Raw genomic sequence first — 19185 nt, 5'->3', positions numbered from 1 at the left:
TTTAGTTACAATGGGGTTTGAGAAACTTTAGTAAATTAAACCTCAGTGTAAGATGAAGTTTATGACGTTGTACTTTAATGACAAAATAAACTATGAGATTAAAGTGGACATTTTGAGATTGAAGCCACCAAATTGTATATATTCCTTGCCTATTCTTCACTGAGCAGGAGTCAAATTTCACATTCGCTTAGATTCTTCTTTTTTCCACATGCTTTTGCCATTGTCTTGTAACAATACACTGAATGGAAGTGGCCATTTATATTGATTTAGATATTCAAATATGCCAAATTCTCTGAGGCGTCGGGGTGGGGCTGTAGGTGTTTGCATGTGTGCTAAAATTCATATTCATTGGGATTTATAAAGGAGAAGTGCCTGGAACTTTGTTTACACAGTTTTATGGTTCTGAATTTTTTCTGCGTATACATATTTCTGTTTCTGTCCATACAACTTGTTTTAGTGTGAATTCTATGCATGGCATTATACATGAGGCCAAAAGTCTTTTCACAAAAACCACATCTTGTGGAGGGTATGATTTGCTGCTTAAGACAATAAAGAACTCTGTGCCAAAGTGTGCTTAAGTGTAGCTAAAATGAGTGACATCTTGGGAAATATGTAGTTGGGAGGAGCTAGGTAGAAAGTATCTGGGGTGAGGGGCTCTGAGTTGTATGCTGTTTTAATACTTTGATGAAAAAATAGAAGAAACATTTGGCAATGTTGTGGTGTGATTATTATGGTATCATTATAGCAGCATTTATAGTAGCATTTACAAGTACAGGTAGTCCCCAGGTTATGACATCCGACCTACAACTTACGAACGAGGCCGCAGCTGCGACTCATGCACCTCAATAACTGCAGCTCCGTCTGCTGCAAGCAGTGCCTAGAGGGGGGCGATTTCGCTGCGTATTGTGTGTTGTCCCTCGGGCAGCTCCTTGTGGCAAACGGTGACCTGTGGTCCAGTCACCGGCACCACAACTATCTCTCTTGTGCAGGATGATGGTTCACTGCCTGTCCACTATGCCGCTGCAGCTACTGCTCCTGACTGGACGTAGGCTGGATGGAGTGAAGGGGGGCGTTTCACTGCCTGCCCGTAATGCTGCAAACGGTGACCCGGTTGTTGGCTGAACGGAGGCCATTGAGGGTGAACGGGGCAGCAGAGGTAGCATTGTAGTGTGCCTTGGATGGCTGCCTGTTGAATTGGGCTTGGGCGATTCACTACCCGCATTTGTCCGCACCGTGTTCGTTCTCGGTGGACGAACGCTGCAGGCACTGTAGTGGAAGTGAGTGTGAGGTGGGCTGGTGATGAACCCTCTGTCGCCACCCCCAGTCATTTTCAATAGCAAGCCTGCTTGTACTGTTATGCACATAGCAGGAAGTTGTCTCTTGTCAGTACTTCAGACGTGTTGATGGGTGCCTTCCTGCTGTAATAGTTTGTACTGTATAGCGCTGTGCAGAAGAGCTCATCTTAACCTTTTGTCTTCACCCTTCAAGAATGTCTATGAAACACAAATCTGATGCAAGTGCTGGTGATACAGTAAAGAAGAGAAAAACCATCACCATTGAAAATAAAGTAGAAATAATAAAAAGGTCAGAAAGAGGTGAAACTCCATCATTCATTTGCAGAGCACTTGGTTACAGTTGGTCAACAATAGCATTTATTAAAATGATGTACCTGTTCCGACTTACATACAAATTCAACTTAAGTATAAACCTACAGTCCCTATCTTATACGTAACCCGAGGACTGCCTGTATTGTTTTTGTTATATGAAAAGGTCTGCATTGTTTTTTTCACCAAAATATTATTAGTTCTAATATACCTTAATGTTGAATAAATTATATATATTGTAAAGGACCGAGAGAGACAGTAGCAAGGGTTGGGGTTTTTCCGGCCCCGTATATTGTACAGATTAAACAAAAACAGGTCAAAATCATAAACTAAACAGTTCATATCGCGCCGACTCCTGGCGTCGCGGCCATTTTATTGGGGAGGAGCCGGAAGTGGAGGAATGTCGGGAAGGACCGCAAGGGAGGATGGGAAGGATGACGTCAGGGCAAGATGGCGGAGGAAGGGCGGAAGTATCGCACTGCGGTCATCCATGCCTATGGTGCAGGACGGTCTTTTTTCCTATGAGGAAGCAGAGGGAGAAAGTTAATACCCCACCATTCCCTGGCGGCGAGTGGTTTCCCAGGTGCTGTCGAATCAATCCGCGGCCTCCTACTCGCGCGTGCGTGACACGATCCCCCCCTTAGCCCAGGACCGTCAGGTCGGGCGGACCTAACCGAGAGGTCGTGAATACGAGAGAGGGCATCGGCATTGGCCTGAAGGGTGCCCGCCGATAAGTGACAGTGAACTTATACGGCTGTAAGTCCAGGAACCACCTGGTGACCCGCGGATTCGACTCTTTGTGCAGGGACATCCACTGAAGTGCAGCGTGATCAGTCACCAGAGCGAACTCGCGACCCAGCAGGTAGTACGGAGGTGGGTCACTGCCCACTTAATGGCCAAGGCCTCCCTCTCCACTGCAGCGCACGGGTCTCCCGGTCCATCAGTTTCCGCTAAGGTACATCACAGGGTGCTCGACACCATCGACGCTTTGGCTCAGCACGGCACCCAGGCCTGTGTCCGAAGCGTCGGTCTGGAGAATAAACGGGAGCCCAAAATCGGGCGTCCGTAACACAGGTGCCGACGTTAGGGCCTTCTTTAGGTCACTGAACGCGTGTTCTGCTTTGTCGGTCCACACCACGTATAGGGGCGCCCTTTTGTCAGGTCAGTCAAGGGTGCTGCTCTTTCGAGAAACGGGAACAAACCGGCGGTAGTAACCGCAAGCCCCAAGAAAGCCTGCACCTGTTTCTTGGTACTCGGACGGGCCATTCTAAGATGTCTTTCACTTTGGAGCTCTGTGGCGCACCTGTCCTTGTCCCACGAGGTAGCCTAAATATTTGGCCTCCTTTAATCCAAAAAAACACTTCCGGGGGTTTATGCGGAGGCCGGCTTTAGCCAGTGTTCGGAGGACAGCTGCGACCTGCAGTAGATGCTCCTCCCAGGTGCGGAATAGATGACAACGTCATCCAGGTAAGCGGCACTATAGGACTGGTGGGGCTTCAGCACTCTATCTACCAGGCGTTGGAAGGTCGCCGGGCCCGTGCAGCCCAAATGGGAGGACCTTGTACTGCCAGTGCCCGCTAGGGGTGCTAAAGGCCGTTTTCTCCTTTGCGGATGCCGTTAAAGGAATTTGCCAATACCCTTTTGTCATGTCAAGGGTAGTCAGATATCGAGCCGTACCCAGCCGCTCAAGGAGGTCGTCAATGCGGGGCATGGGGTAGGCATCGAACTTGGAGATCTGATTCAGACGTCTAAAGTCATTACAGAACCTCCAGGAGCCGTCTGGCTTGGAGACGAGGACAATAGGGCTGGACCAGGGACTATGGCTCTCTTCAATTATGTCCATGTCCAACATACGTTTCACCTCCAGTTCGACCTCTGCGCGTTTTGCCTCCGGGAGTCGGTAGGGCCTCTCCGGACGATTACCCCGGCTCCGTGACTATATCGTGCTCAATCAGCGGTCCGGCCGGGTGACTCGCTCACTACCTCGGGATGGCTCGGAGTGTTTGGGCTAACTCCTGCCGCTGCTTGGGGTCAGCTCTTCACGAGGTTAAGGGCAGTTGTGCTTGCGAAAAGGGAGAGTGACCTACGGGAGCTGGGAAGCTCCTCTCTATCTTTCCAGGGCTTTAACAGGTTGACATGATAGATCCTCTCACTCGGTCGACGGTTGGGCTGTTTACCAAATAGTCGACGAGTCCTTTCTCTCCTTAACCTCGTAAGGCCCTTGCCAGTGAGCGAGCAGCTTCGAGTGGGAGGTGGGACGAGCACCATAACTCGGTCCCAGGCGGAACTCCCTGAGGACGGAGTTGCGGTTGTAACACCGGGCCTGCGCTGCTTGCGCACGAGTCACGTGCTCTTTTAGGAGGGGCCTGATCTTTGTGAGTCGGTCGCGCAGTTGCGCTACGTCTCAAAATATTAGAGGAGGGAAGAGCCTCGGCCTCCCAGCCTTCTTTTAGGATGTCGAGGATTCCCCGGGGTTGTCGCCCGTATAGTAATTCAAAAGGGGAGAAGCCCGTAGAGGCCTGGGGTACCTCCCGGTAGGCAAAAAGCACGAGCGGGAGGAGCTGGTCCCAGTTCCTGCCCGCGCTGACTACCTTGCGGAGCATCTGCTTAAGCGTCTGATTAAATCGCTCGACCAACCCGTCAGTTTGCGGGTGATAGACTGACGCTTTCAGGTGCTTTATCTGCAGTAATTTGGCCACCTCCTTGAACGTATCCGAAGTGAAGGGCGTACCCTGGTCCGTGAGGACCTCCTTGGGTATGCCCAGCGTGAAAACAAGTTAACCAGTTCCGTGCGATGCTTTTAGTATTAGCGGAGCGCAGGGGAACCGCCTCTGGGTACCGGGTGGCATAGTCCACCATGACTAGGATATACTTATGGCCACGGGTTGAGGGCTCCAGGGGTCCCACCAAATCGACCCCTATCCTTTCAAAGGGGATGTCCACGAGGGGAATAGGGACTAGAGGAGCACGGTCCCTCCTAGGAATCTGGCGGGTCTGGCACTCCGGACAAGATTGACAGAACCGCCGGACCTCCTCGTTGATCCCAGGCCAGTAAAAGCGGAGCTTAATCCTCTCCAGTGTTTTTCGGCCCCACGTTGGGCGCCACTAACCTGGCCTTCGTGGCCTCCAGCTCCCGGTTGGTAGCGGCTTGCGCTTGCTGCAGGGCCTGGAGCTGGGCGTTCATTCCCTGCAGCACGGTGTTCAGGTCCTGTCCCTCCGTCATTCCGGGATCTTTATCCTGCCGACTACGCCAGTTGTAAAGGACCGAGAGAGACAGTAGCAAGGGTTGGGGTTTTCCGGCCCCGTATATTGTACAGATTAAACAAAAAACAGGTCAAAATCATAAACTAAACAGTTCATATCTGCGGCGCCGACTCCTGGCGTCGCGGCCATTTTATTGGGGAGGAGCGGAAGTGGAGGAATGTGGGAAGGACCGCAAGGGAGGATGGGAAGGATGACGTCAGGGCAAGATGGCGGAGGAAGGGCGGAAGTATCGCACTGCGGTCATCCATGCCTATGGTGCAGGACGGTCTTTTTTCCTATGAGGAAGCAGAGGGAGAAAGTTAATACCCCACCATTCCCTGGCGGCGAGTGGTTTCCCAGGTGCTGTCGAATCAATCCGCGACCTCCTACTCGCGCGTGCGTGACAATATATATAAAAAACATTTTATGGTGTTGCATTTGGCTGCTTGATTGTGCAATATCCACTTGCATCTTTTCTGACAAGTCACTTATTTGCATTTATTGTCTTCTTGCTGACAAGTAAACTAGTCAATTTGGCAATAACAGCCATATTCAGCTATCACCCTGTAGCAACTGATTTTATTCTTTTAAAAAATTCTTTCTACCAAAGAAATACATTTCATTTTTGTTTGTAATATCCATCCATCCATTTTCTAACTCGCTGAATCCGAATACAGGGTCACGGGGATCTGCTGCAGCCAATCCCAGCCAACACAGGGCACAAGGCAGGAACCAATCCTGGGCAGGGTGCCAACCCACCGCAGGACACACAAACACAACCACTAGGGCCAATTTAGAATCGCCAATCCACCTAACCTGCATGTCTTTGGATTGTGGGAGGAAACCGGAGCGCCCGGAGGAAACCCAGGCAGACACAGGGAGAACATGCAAACTCCATGCAGGGAGGACCCGGGAAGCGAACTCGGATCTCCTAACTGTGAGGCAGCAGCGCTACAACTGCGCCACCGTGCCGCCCTTGTTTGTAATATCTTCTTTTTATATGGATACTCAGAATCCATTACTTAAGAATACCTCAATTTATATTTATTGTCTAGAAGACTTTTTGTTCCAGACTGGGTATTAAATTTAAACTGTTTCTTAGTTACCATTCGCAATTTAATGGAAGGGCTAAACATTGTACACAAATCAAGGCAGAAAAAGAAGTTTGGACAAGTTTCAGAACTTAAATTAGACTTCGGCTTGGAGCAGAATTTAGTATGAAAATGCATAAGTCAACTTCCACAGAATTATCTCCATTTAAGTACCTTTATAGATACAAACATCCAGTTCCTGTCTGGCATTTAAGTCCTAAAATATTTCTAAATGACAGAATGAAAATAAACTAGAGTATGAAGGAAATGTAAGGATTTGTAAAAGGTTTCCAGACTGGTTTCAATTCAACCAGTTTAGACCTGTCAGAGAAAACATTTGCTTGCCATGAAGCTGTGGCTAGCTTCACAGCTAATAGCCCTTTATACTGTAGAATGCTTAGATGTATGGTGCCTGTTACATATCTACTCAGCAACTGAACCAATCGGTTTTACCCTTTGTTCACTCTTTATTCTGTTTCTTGTCATAAGTCATTGGTTAGCTGTGTGTTTTCTTTCACGTTTTTTCCAACATTTGTTATGTTGGACACTCTTGTTGAGTGGTGTGTGTATTACACATTAGTATACTATTACACAGAATAGAGTAAACATTTGAGAACAATGGACCCGAAGAGATATTGGCAAAGTTATCTAGCAAGCCAGAGGAGTACATACTGAGTCCTCGCTGTTTGAATTGGAAAGTGGAGAAATTAAGGTTCTGAATCTGTACAGTTAATTGCACAATTTGATTTTTTTTATTAATTACTTCATGTTGTTTTGGTTGAGTACAGAGCTCCCACTGCTTGCTAAGATCAAAGATGACCTATGAATCATGACTTCATGTGGTGGTTATGGAATGTGATGGTGGGTATTTCTCCCAATAAAAAATCATGAGAACAGAGGTAAGAATATTAGCTCTTCTGTTTTTTTTTTGGAAAGTAAGATACCACTATTTTGACATTTTGCCTCTCATTATTTAGTACTTACTACAATTTGTAAAATTTCTTTGAGCTTTTTTCCAATCCTTTCTTTAGTAGCTACTTGTATGCACTGTAGAGATTTCACAATACCAGAAATTTTAGTTTTTGATACCAATAATAATAAAAAATTTTATACTTGATAACTATTCAAAATCAAATTCAACTGCTTTATATTAGAAGTGCCTCCATTAAGTTAATAATATTGTTTAGAGAGAAAGAGAGCGCGAGCGAGAAAGAGCGAGAGAGAGTGCGTGAGCAAGTGAGCGAGACAGAACGCGAGTGTGTGAGCAAGTGAGCGAGAAAGAGCACGAGTGTGTGAGCACGCAAGCTAGAGCGTAAGTGCACAAGCGAGAGAGAGATAGAGAAAGCATGAGTGCGCGAGCAAGAGTGAGCCCAAGCAGAAGAAGTAAACATTACAGAATTACATTTCCTTGTGTATGACGAACACCTGATTTTCTAATGATAATTTTCAGGGAAAAATGTGCACGTGGTACACGAGTAAATACAGTAATGGTCCACGGAATGGACAAACTATTCCAAATACCATAGCTGCTTTAGAGTTGTTATTCACACTGCACCTTCTTCTTCTGCTTTCAGCTGCTCCCACTGGGGGTTGCCACAGTGAATCATCTTTTTCCATATTACTCTCACTGCACTATTCGGAGTATTTATATCACTCTATCTGAGTGTGGAATCACAGCCCTACAGCAGCTGATCGGAAAGAGAATTATCGGTATACAGCATCTAGCACACGCTGCCTCAGCCATGCTGTCTATTTAAACTGCTCTCATATGACAAATGATTCAGAGCCTTTTCTGTAGAGACATCGCAGTTCAAAAACAGTTTCATCCCAAGAGCTCTAAACGCACTAAATCAGTCCATCAAGTGTTCCTTGTAGAACTGTTATTAGTACAATTACCTCACAGTAAACTTGCCATACAGTTATAATATTGCACAACTTGAGCCACTTTATAAAGCGTGCAATTACATATGATAAATTCATTTTTAAAATAAAATGCAGTAAAATAGGCTTATTATGTTATACACATAAAATGTTAACATCATTTAAATAATCTATATTGTTAATAATTAAACATGGGAGGACACAGTGTCGCAGTGTTAGCAACGTGCTGGCGCCCTGTTCAGCGATTGTTCCTGCCTGTATTTTTGCTGGGACAGGCGTGACCCTGGATGGATAGATGGATAGAATAATTAAACATGTACTATGAAGGTATTTTAACGTTCCTTAGAAGTTTTGAAGAATCAGTGTTCTTAGCTTACAGATGGCTTGACATTTATTAAAGAGCTGAATGTGTGGCGATTAGGTACATGGAGAAAGAAAAATTAGGGCAGGAACTGGGGGTCAGTACGTTTGAAATAGACAGTAATGGTGCAATAAATTATTTCATTGAAGGTCGCTCACGGCGCATCAAGGATCTTGCAGGAGGCAACAGCAATCTCTGGACGGGATGTCAGCTCATCACTATCACTGCGCCACTGTGTTCCCATGTTTAATAACACACACATCTCAGTATTTAAATTATTCAGTGAGCTGTAATATCACAAATACAATGGATTCTGTGTCCTGTCAGAGGAAGAGAAAACCCGTTTAAGAAGCACATAGTGATTCACACACATAATACACATAGAAGAACAAATACAATACAAAGCATTTAATGTGCTACTTTAGTTACGATGGCATTTGAGAAACTAGCAAACAATTTTAAGATGAAGTTTATGATATTCTGCTTTAATGACAAAATAAACTACGTGATTTAAGTGGAAATTTCGAGATTAAAGTTGACATTTCAAGCTTTTTTTGCCACTGTGTGCCTATTTTTTGTCTTTTCTCTGTACCTTAATAAGCTTCCATATGACTCTCAGATAGATAGTGGGCTACGACTCACCTTTTCTTGGTGACTTTGATATCTGAAAACTTCTTTTTTATTTCAGGCACTGTGCAACTTTGTGAACTTGAACTTCGAGTTTCTCCGACACTCTATATCACTCGATCAACTTCTTTTTGTTGTTTATACCACTGTTTAAACCAACAAATAGTACGTTTTTCCTTGCCTCCACTTGGTATTCGCTGAAATTCTTCTATTTTCCCTCATGCTTTTGCCATTGTCTTTTTACAGAATGCTGAGCTTAAGGGCTTTTTATATTGATTTGCATATTCAAATAATTCTGGGAGGAGTTGGGGAGTGGCGGCAAGTGCTTGCACGTGTGTTACTTTTCACGCTGATTTATGTAGCGGAAGAATGTGGAAGTTGGGACACACATAGATTTATGCATCTGGATTTTTTTGTGCATACGCACAATTCCGCTTTTGTCTGTACGCCATTGTTTAGTGTGAATTCTATGCGCGCCGTTATATATGGGGCTCCTGCTCATTACAATGACAGAGGTATTGCAAAGCCTGTTTTCCTTTATCAGTACTATGAAGTACATTTTATTAAAAATTGACTAATCTCACCATCATTTCATCTTCTACTACAAATTTATTGCATCAATAATCAACAAAAAAGGATGGGCTTATGTACAACTAAGAAACCAATGGCAAGACATCTACTTCTTCCTTTAAAAAGCATTGGACGCCCCAGATATGCACTCGCTCTACTAATGTAACTGCTCGGCCAAACCATGACTTCTGTCTGTCAAAGCAACTCCATTGCCTATAGGGTGTGACCATAACAAAGACTGGAGTAATCCTTTTACTTTGAAGGGATATCGGGTGTTGGACTGGAAGGGTGGAAATTTTTTTCTGTATTGGAGTTGGACAAGGGGACACAAGTCCAAACCTAAGGAATAGCAAGTGCACAAGCAAGAGAGAGACCATACATGAAAGCCACACTTTGTCTTGCTACAGATGGAAGCTGACTGATCACCAGCTGCCCAGCAGATGAAAACTTTATTCTAGCCCAGGGGTCCTCAATCACGGTCCTGGAGAGCCGCAGTGGCTGCAGGTTTTTGCTCCAACCCAGTTGCTTAATAAAAAGCACTTATTGCTAAAGTAACACTTCTGCTTCACTTTAGTGATTTTGAGCCCTTATTGCTTAATTTTGTCTTAAACAGCAATTTTAATTGCTCCTTATTATCAATAACATGCAAATGACAAGAGAGAGCAGCATTTCTCCATTTAGCTTATTTACATTTACACCTGTGTGTATTTATCTGCACTATTGGGTTTAATTAAATACTTGGAAGAAAAATAAAGAGAAAAAAGTGAAGGACTGAGAATTACTCGTCCATTTTAGCCTTCAAATCATTTGCATGATAGAAAGGGTAAGAAAATCTACGATATGAGAATGACCTGACATAGCAGAGTTAATTTAATTTCATAGCTTGTTAGTGCTTTATTGGCAAGAATTGCTTTCTAATTAAGCAACCAGGTCAGAACAAAAACCTGCAGCCACTGTGGCTCTCCAGGACTGGGATTGAGGACCCCTGTTCTAGCCTAATGTGGACACTTGTGTTAAAACTTCTAAGAGAAAATTGCAGTACCACCAGCAACCAGAGAAGGAAAAGAGATCCTGAACAAATAAAGAAAAACATGCTTAAAGTTCCTTCATGTGTGCTGGAGAAAGCTGACTACGAAACAAACAAAGCATCACCTGCACCAAAATTTAAGTCTACCTACTTTGATTCTGAGAACTATTAATTGTAACTTATTAGTTAGGATAATGCCGGTCCCAAACCTGGATAAATGGGGAGGGTTATGTCAGAAAGGGTATCCGGTGTAAAATTTTGCCAAATCAATATGTGGACAGCAATACAAATTTTTATACCGGATCGGTCGAGCCCCGGGTTAACAACGACCGCCACCAGTACTGTTAGTTAACAGGGTGCTGGCGGAAATTGGGCTACTGTTGGCCGCAGAAGAAGAGGGAGGAGACGTGTCCGGAGGCAGGATGACAGGAGGAAGGTAAAGAGAGTGGAACTGAGGGTAGGAACTTTGATTGTGGGCAGTATGACTGGTAAGGGAAGAGAGTTAGCCGATATGATGGAGAGAAGGAAGGTTGATATATTGTGTGTGCAAGAGATTAAATGGAAGGGGAGTAAGGCCAGGTGGATCGGAGGTGGATTCAAATTGTTCTATCATGGTATGGATGGGAGGAGAAATGGAGTAGGGGTTATTCTGAAGGAACAGCATATCAAGATTGTATTGGAGGTGAAAAGAGTGTCAGACAGAGTAATGATTATGAAGCTGGTGTGATGGATGGCCGGCTTCATATCCCGGCCCTCAACCCCAGGCCACCAGGAGGACCTCTCCCGACAGCATGGACGGGCCCCAAATTCCAGCAGGGCCTCATGGACTTTGTAGTTTTTATGCATCGCCCTGCTGGATACCTTGGGGACCACTGGGAGTCGCTGTCGGGAGGCCAGTGGACTCATTTTTACCCAATAACCCGGAAGTTCGTCAAAGGAAGAGCGACGGGCTTCCGGGGTGAAGAAAAGTACTTTTTACCTGACCCTGAAGTGATACAGGATCACATGGACTGGGCATTGGGAACACTTCCGGGTCAGGGAATATATAAGGACTGTGGGAGCTCCCAGACGGTCAGCTGAGCTGGGTGGTAGGAGGGCAATGCGTCTGGGAGTGGAGGATTGTGATTTATTGGATTTATTATTGGAGTATTGTTATTTATGAGTAGTGTGGGGTGGAGGGTGCTTAGTGCACTGCATTATAAGAAAATAAAAGAGTCTTTGACTTTTACCTGGTGTTTGGAGTGGTACCTGAGGGTTCAAGAGGTGGATCAGAACTTCTACTGCGACACTGGAAATTGGAGGTGTGAAGAGTTATGTTGTTAGTGCATATGCCCTGCAAGTTGGGTGTGTAATGGGTGAGAAAGAAGATTTTTGGAGTGAGTTGGATGAAGTTATGAACAGTGTACCCAAGGGACAGAAAGTGGTGATTGGAGCGTATTTCAATGGACATGTTGGTGAAGGGAACAGAGGAGATGAGGAGGCGATGGGTAGGTATGGTGTCAAGGAAAGGAATGAAGAAGGTCAAAGGATAGTGGATTTTGCCAAAAGGATGGACATGGCTCTGGTGAATATTTTAAGAAGAGGGAGGAACATAGGGTGACGTACAGGAGTGGAGATGGATGAACACAGGTAGATTACATCCTATGCAGAAGAGTCAATCTGAAGGAGATTGCAGACTGCAAAGTGGTGGCAGGGAAAAGTGTAGTTAAGCAGCATAGGATGGTGTTCTGTATGATGATGCTGGAGATCAAGAAGAGGAAGAGAGTGAGGGCAGAGCCAAGGATCAAATGGAGGAAGTTGAAAAAGGAAGACTGCAAGGTTGAGTTTAGGGAGGAGGTGAGATAGGCACTGGGTGGCAGTGAAAAGTTACCAGACAGCTGGAAAACTACAGCAGATGTAGTAAGGGTTACAGCAAGAAGAGTGCTTGGCCTGACATCTGGGAACAGGAAGGAGGAAAAGGAAACCCGGTGGTGGAATGAGGAAATACAGGAGAGCATACAGAGGAAAAGGATGGCAAAGAAGAAGTGGGATAGTCAGAGATGCAGAAAGTAGACAAGAGTACAAGGAGATAAGGCGCAAGGTGAAGAGAGAGGTGGCGAAGGCTAAAGAAAAGGCATATGATGAGTTGTATGAGAGGTTGGACACTAAGGAGGGAGAAAAGGACCTGTACCGATTGGCTAGACAGAGGGACCAAGCTGGGAAAGATGTGCAGCAGGTTAGGGTGATAAAGGATAAAGATGGAAACGTACTCACAAGCGAGCAGATGGAAAGAGTACTTTGAGAGGCTTATGAATGAAGAGAACAAGAGAGAGAAGAGGTTGGATGATGTGGAGATATTGAATCAGGAAGTGCAACGGATTAGCAAGGAGGAAGTAAGGACAGCTATGAAGAGGATGAAAAATGGAAAGACCATTGGTCCAGATGACATACCTATGGAAGCATGGAGGTGGTTAGGAGAGATGGCAGTGAAGTTTTTAACCAGATTGTTTAATGGAATCTTGGAAAGTGAGAGGAGTGGAGAAGAAGTGTCCTCCTTAAGAATAAGGGAGATGTGCAGGACTGCAGTAACTACAGGGGAATAAAATTGATAAGCCACAGCATGAAGTTATGGGAAAGAGTAGTGGAAGCTAGGTTAAGATGTGAGGTGATGATTAGTGAGCAACAGTATGGTTTCATGCTAAGAAAGAGCACCACAAGCATGAAAGAGCACCACAGATGCAATGTTTGCTCTGAGGATGTTGATGAAGAAGTTTGGAGAAGGCCAGAAGGAGTTGCATTGCGTCTTTGTGGACCTGGAGAAACCATATTACAGGGTGCCTCGAGAGAAGCTACGGTATTGTATGAGGAAGTCGGGAGTGGCAGAAAAGCACGTAAGAGTTGTACCGGATATGTATGAGGGAAGTGTGACAGTGGTGTGGTCTGCGGTAGGAGCGATGAATGCATTCAAGTTGGAGGTGGGATTACATCAGGGATCGGCTCTGAGCCCTTTCTTATTTGCAATTGTGATGGACAGGTTGACAGACGAGATTAGACAGGAGTCCCCGTGGACTATAATGCTTGCTGATAACATTGTGATCTGTAGCGATACTAGGGAGCAGGTTGAAGAGACCCTAGAGAGGTGGAGATATGTTCTAGAGAGGAGAGGAATAAAGGTAAGTAGGAACAAGACAGAATACATGTGTGTAAATGAGAGGGAAGTCAGTGGAATGGTGAGGATGCAAGGAGTAGAGCTGGCGAAGGTGGATGAGTTTAAATACTTGGGATCAACAGTACAGAGTAATGGGGATTGTGGAAGAGAGGTGATGAAGAGAGTGCAGGCAGGGTGGAATGGGTGGAGAAGAATGTCAGGAGTAATTTGTGACAGACGGGTATCGGCAAGAGTAAAAGGGAAGGTCTACAGGATGGTAGTGAGACCAGCTATGTTATATGGGTTGGAGATGGTGGCACTGACCAGAAAGCAGGAGACAGAGCTGGAGGTGGCAGAGTTAAAGATGCTAAGATTTGCATTGGGTGTGACGAGAATGGATAGGATTAGAAATGAGTACATTAGAGGGTCAGCTCAAGTTGGACAGTTGGGAGACAAAGTCAGAGAGGCGAGATTGTGTCGGTTTGGACATGTGCAGAGAGATGCTGGGTATATTGGGAGAAGGATGCTAAGGATAGAGGAAAAGAGGAAGGCCTAAGTAAAGGTTTATGGATGTGGTGAGAGAGGACATGCAAGTGATGGGTGTAACAGAACAAGATGCAGAGGACAGAAAGATATGAAAGAAGATGATCCGCTGTGGCAACCTCTAACGGGAGCAGCCAAAAGAAGAAGATGAGTTAGGATAATGCCAGCTGATGTATTATTGTATTGGTATCACTGCAAGTGAAAGTAATTGTGAAAAATAAGTCTTCAGCTCTAATAAGTTTTTTTCTGAAATCCAGTAGGAAATTCAGAGCAGCACACACACACACACACACACACACACACACATCTCTGTGTGAGTTTGGTTAGGATAGCCCAATACAAAGTAGCATTAAATAAATAATCCCCATGGTGCAAGCTATAGAAGTTTAATAACTAGCTAAAGAGTTGAATCCATCTTGACCACATGTACTAAAAAATCAGAATCCATAAGTTATACAGTATGTATACATATATATACATACATACTGTATATATAACTTTTATATATTCTATTATTATGTTATGAATAAATTGTATTATTTGATCTGTTGCAGCAAGTGTGTCTGGGTTATTTGTTGAAAAATAGCCTAATACCATGTCTGAATCACAACAGAGAAATTTAAGTTAATTATTGTAAAACCTTGCTCATAAATCTATTTCTGGTTTCCTAGTTATAAGATAAAGATAAATAAATATCTTTGGGTGAGCAGAAGTTAAAATCATCACACACACTACATTAATTTGGCATTCCTGGGTTGATGTCTTACTAGTTTTTTGCCTTTGTATTAATCACTGGCATTGCCTAAGGAAACACTGATAATTATTTGCTGACAGATTAATATTAATCAATCAGTTCTTTTTGTCACACCATACACACCTTGTACAGAATACTTGTTTGTTCTCTTTCACCAATGTTTGGTCTTAGTGATAGAGTATAGTTATCATTGTACTGGTTTGCACTCAAATAATGTGATTCTCCTTTTCAGATAAACAACACTGCAATGCAGAACATTCCCTTTTCAACATTTTAAACACTCTTTGCCTTTTGCTGGGTAGTCTTTCAATTGCTTCTTAAGCTTTGTCTTCTCAGTGTGGCCTGGGGTGTCTAATTGCAGTGTTTGTTTGTGTAGGCTACTAAAGCTACAAACTATTATTTTTAGTTTTGCTCATAATGTTACAGACAGGGTTTTATGTCTGTTTTTCTTTACTATGTCTTCTTTAGTTTAAATTATTATTGTTCATATATTAATTTTGTTTTTTATATATTACCTATGTATTGATGTATTGACGGATTTCCTTGTGCTCCTTGTGTTTTTTGGGTGGAACACTTTGAGCCAGGGCCACCTTAATGTCACTACTGAAGCACCACCATCAGCCTTTATATTCTAAAGTTGAGCACAAATCCTCCAGTGATTCATTAACATTTGGAAAGTACAGTACTGTATTGTGAGTATTAATTTTCTGGATTTTTGAATCTGTTTTTTAATTGGATTGTGTTTTGTTAGCTGTGGATTGTCATTTAGGCAAATCCTTTTTGCAGTTTGCCTTTGTGCTATTGTGTTTTTCGTTTTTTGAACATTTAGCAATAATCTTCACTTTTAAAGATTTTTTTTATCGGACTTGTCTCTCAAGCCAGAACTTTTCATGGTTCCTCTCCCTTGTCGAGTACTTATATGTATTTTTTATATTTTTTAGGACATTAATGTATATTTTGAACTTTTGAATGACAGACAGTGGAGTTTGGGGAAAGGATGTCTTAGGTGAGGCCTTTTCTGGGCAGGTCAAGGAGGAACCTGGCCTGTTTTATGGGTCTTTGAGAGGCTTCACACCATTTGTGCTATTACAGTGCACAATATTCATAACAATGCTATTTGAGAACTGGCCACTTGAGACAAGAAGAATTTGCTTCTGTGTTACTCTTTCTGAATACTGTATATTCTCAAAAAAATATCATATATAAACATTATATAAATTTTAAGTAGGTCAAACAGGTTTTTTGATGCCTTTTCTTACACACTTACTAACATTCATATATTGCAAATATTTTTCTAATAGACAGGAGACGTTAGCTGCATTTCATCCATCATTAGGCTTTTAAATATAAGAAAGCTGGAATTCTGTATGCTTCTAGCTGGTATCTGGTTTACTTTGCACTTAATCCATGAAGTGTTTATAATAGTTATATCCAAGTTTTTGTTTAAACAGTGTATTATCCACTTTAGGTGTCATTCTTGTGGCGTGAGATAAAATACTCGTTTTGACCCTGACATCAGAGGACTCATGTATAACGGTGTGTGTAGAATTCACATTAAAAAATGGTGTTCGGACATAAGTGGAAATGTGTGTACACACAAAAAAATTCAGATGCACAAAAACTTGCATACGCCAACTTCAATGTTCTTCCGCTACATAAATCCCAGTCAGCCTGAAATGTAATGGTCATGCACATGTCTGATTCCCCTCCCAGAATTACACCCCTTTGAATATGCAAATCAATATATATAACCTCTTAAGTTTACCGTTCTGTTAAAAGACAATGGGAAAAGCACGGGGAATAAAGAAGAATTTCAGAGAATACCACATGGACGCAAGGAAAAACATACTATTTGTTGGTTTAAGAGGTGGTATAAACAACAAAAGGAAGTTGATCGAGTGACATAGAGTGGCAGAGAAACTTGAAAATTCAAATTCAGAAAGTGGTCAGATATCAAAGTCACTGTGAAAAGGCTTGTAGTAGCCCACCGTCTGAGTGTCATATGGAAGTGTATTAGTGTACAGAGAAAAGAAAAAAATAGGAAGTGTATTAGTGTACACAAAAAAATAGGGTCACAGTGGGGAAAAAGATTGAAATGTCAACTTTAATCTCAATATTTCCACTTTAATCATGTAGTTTATTTTGTCATTAAATTAGAATGTCATAAACTTCATCTTAAAATAGTTTAATTTACTAATTACTCAATTCCCATCATAACTAAAGTAGCACATTACACTAGTAACAGTAACACCAGTCTAGTAACACTAGACTTACCAGAGCCTACGAAAAAACTCATAGATCCGTCCCACCTTAAATCGCTTTGCACCTCTCCATCAGCATCTTTTGTCCTGTAAATGTGTCGATAAGCAGCCAGCAGCCTGCTATCACATCCCCCCACCCTACACAATTTTCTCAGCTCAAATCTGTTTACCTGCATGTCAGTTGCTTAGAGTTGTATAGAGTGAGAAGTCAAGCAAAATGACACCTTTTATAAATACTATATCGTTATTTGGAACACATGCATTTCATGTGTGTTCCGTGTCTACAATGATCTTTGTAAACACATTGTTAAAACAGAAACTTTTTCATGTTTTAGTAATAATTGACAAAATATAGACATGAAGTGTATAATATGTGAAGCCTGAATTCCAAATATCAAATAAACACTTTCACAAAAGGTACAAATATAACAGAACAAATGCACTTCTATTCAAGAATATAACTGCAGGAAAACAACTCACGTTAGGGTGCGACATTGACATGCATTTGCTATGACTGCTTCGGTGGGACAACTGTATCAACTGTTAACTGGTAATCAAAGCTTTTCAAAAGTGAGCTGAAGTGTACCCAAAACATTCACATTTATATGTTACTTACATAAAAGCCAGATCGAATGTTATTTACCTTTATTTATTTACTTACTTCCTACAGCATAAAGTCACAAGTAGAATGAGAAGCTTCCCGTTTTTAACAGACATGCTCAAAAAATACGTGTAATGCCACGAAACGTGCCTGCTGACACTTTAGTACGCAAGCAATGGTACAAAAATGCAGTCAGACTTCTTTTTTGGGCATATGCACTGTCCAGATTAAACACTAGCGTGGAGAGTCGCTTGTGTAATGAAGAGTCTGTAGCTGCTGGTGAAAGGTACCATCGCTGTACTTTGTATATAAGAGCCAGATCGAATGTTATTTACTTATTTACCTTTATTTATTTACTTACTTCCTACAGCATAAAATCACAAGTAGACTGCAGTGCTTCCCGTGTACATATACAAAGTACAGCGACAGAAAAAGTGCATTCTTTCTCTGATGCAGAACTGTCGTCATGATGTGAGTTCACCTCTGTTATAACGTGTCTTTATGTGAAAACAGCAGTGTCAAATGTGAGGGGGGTTGGGGTGAGGGTGGGATCGTGAACATGACTAAGAGAATAAAACTGAATTAAAAAAAAAAACAAAGCTAACCTTTACAAGTATCATAAATTTACACCGGCTGTTACAGACTGAAATCAAAAGTATGTTTTTATTCTAAAATAGTAAGAATAAGAGCAGCTCACTTCTCAAAACGGACTCGTCCAGTCTTGAACCCATTAAGTTTTGATTATCAATCAACAGTTGATACAGTTGCGCCACCAAATCTGTCATAGCAAATGCGTGCCGATGTCGCACCCTAACATGGGTTCTTATTCTGTAGTTATATTCTTGAATAGAAGCGCATTTGTTCTATTTGTACCTTTTGTGAAAGTGGTTATATGATATTTGGACTTCAGGTTTCACACATTATACACTTTATGTCTACATTTTGTCAATTATTACTAAAACATGAAAAACATTTCGACGTGTTTACATAGAGCGTTGTAGACACGGAACACACATGAAATGCATGTGTTCCAAATAATATAGTATTTATAAAAGGTGTCATTTTGCTTGAATTCTCACTCTATACAACTCTAAGCAACTGACACGCAGGTAAACAGACGTGAGCTGAGAAAACTGTATGGCGGTGGGGGGGACATAATAGTAGGCTGCTTGCTGCTTATGACCACATTTACAGGATAAAAAATGCTGATGGAGAGGCACGAAACGATTTAAGGTGGGGTGGATTTACGAGTTTTTTCGTAGGCTCTGGTAATTCTAGTGTTAAATGCTTCTTATTCTATGTGTTTTTATGTGTACTCTATGTGTGTTAATCACATTGTGCTTCTTAAACAGGCTATCTCTTATGTCGACAGGAAAAAGAATACAGTACATTACATTCATGATATTACAGCTCTCTAAACAATTTAAATACTAGGATGAATACTTGATAACATTTTCATGATGATAGGTATTAAAGTATGTATTAAACATGGGGG

This window comes from Polypterus senegalus, chromosome 6 (genome assembly GCF_016835505.1).
Source record: "Polypterus senegalus isolate Bchr_013 chromosome 6, ASM1683550v1, whole genome shotgun sequence".
Classification (NCBI taxonomy): Eukaryota; Metazoa; Chordata; class Cladistia; order Polypteriformes; family Polypteridae; genus Polypterus; species Polypterus senegalus.
Note: the sequence above shows the minus strand (reverse complement) of the source record.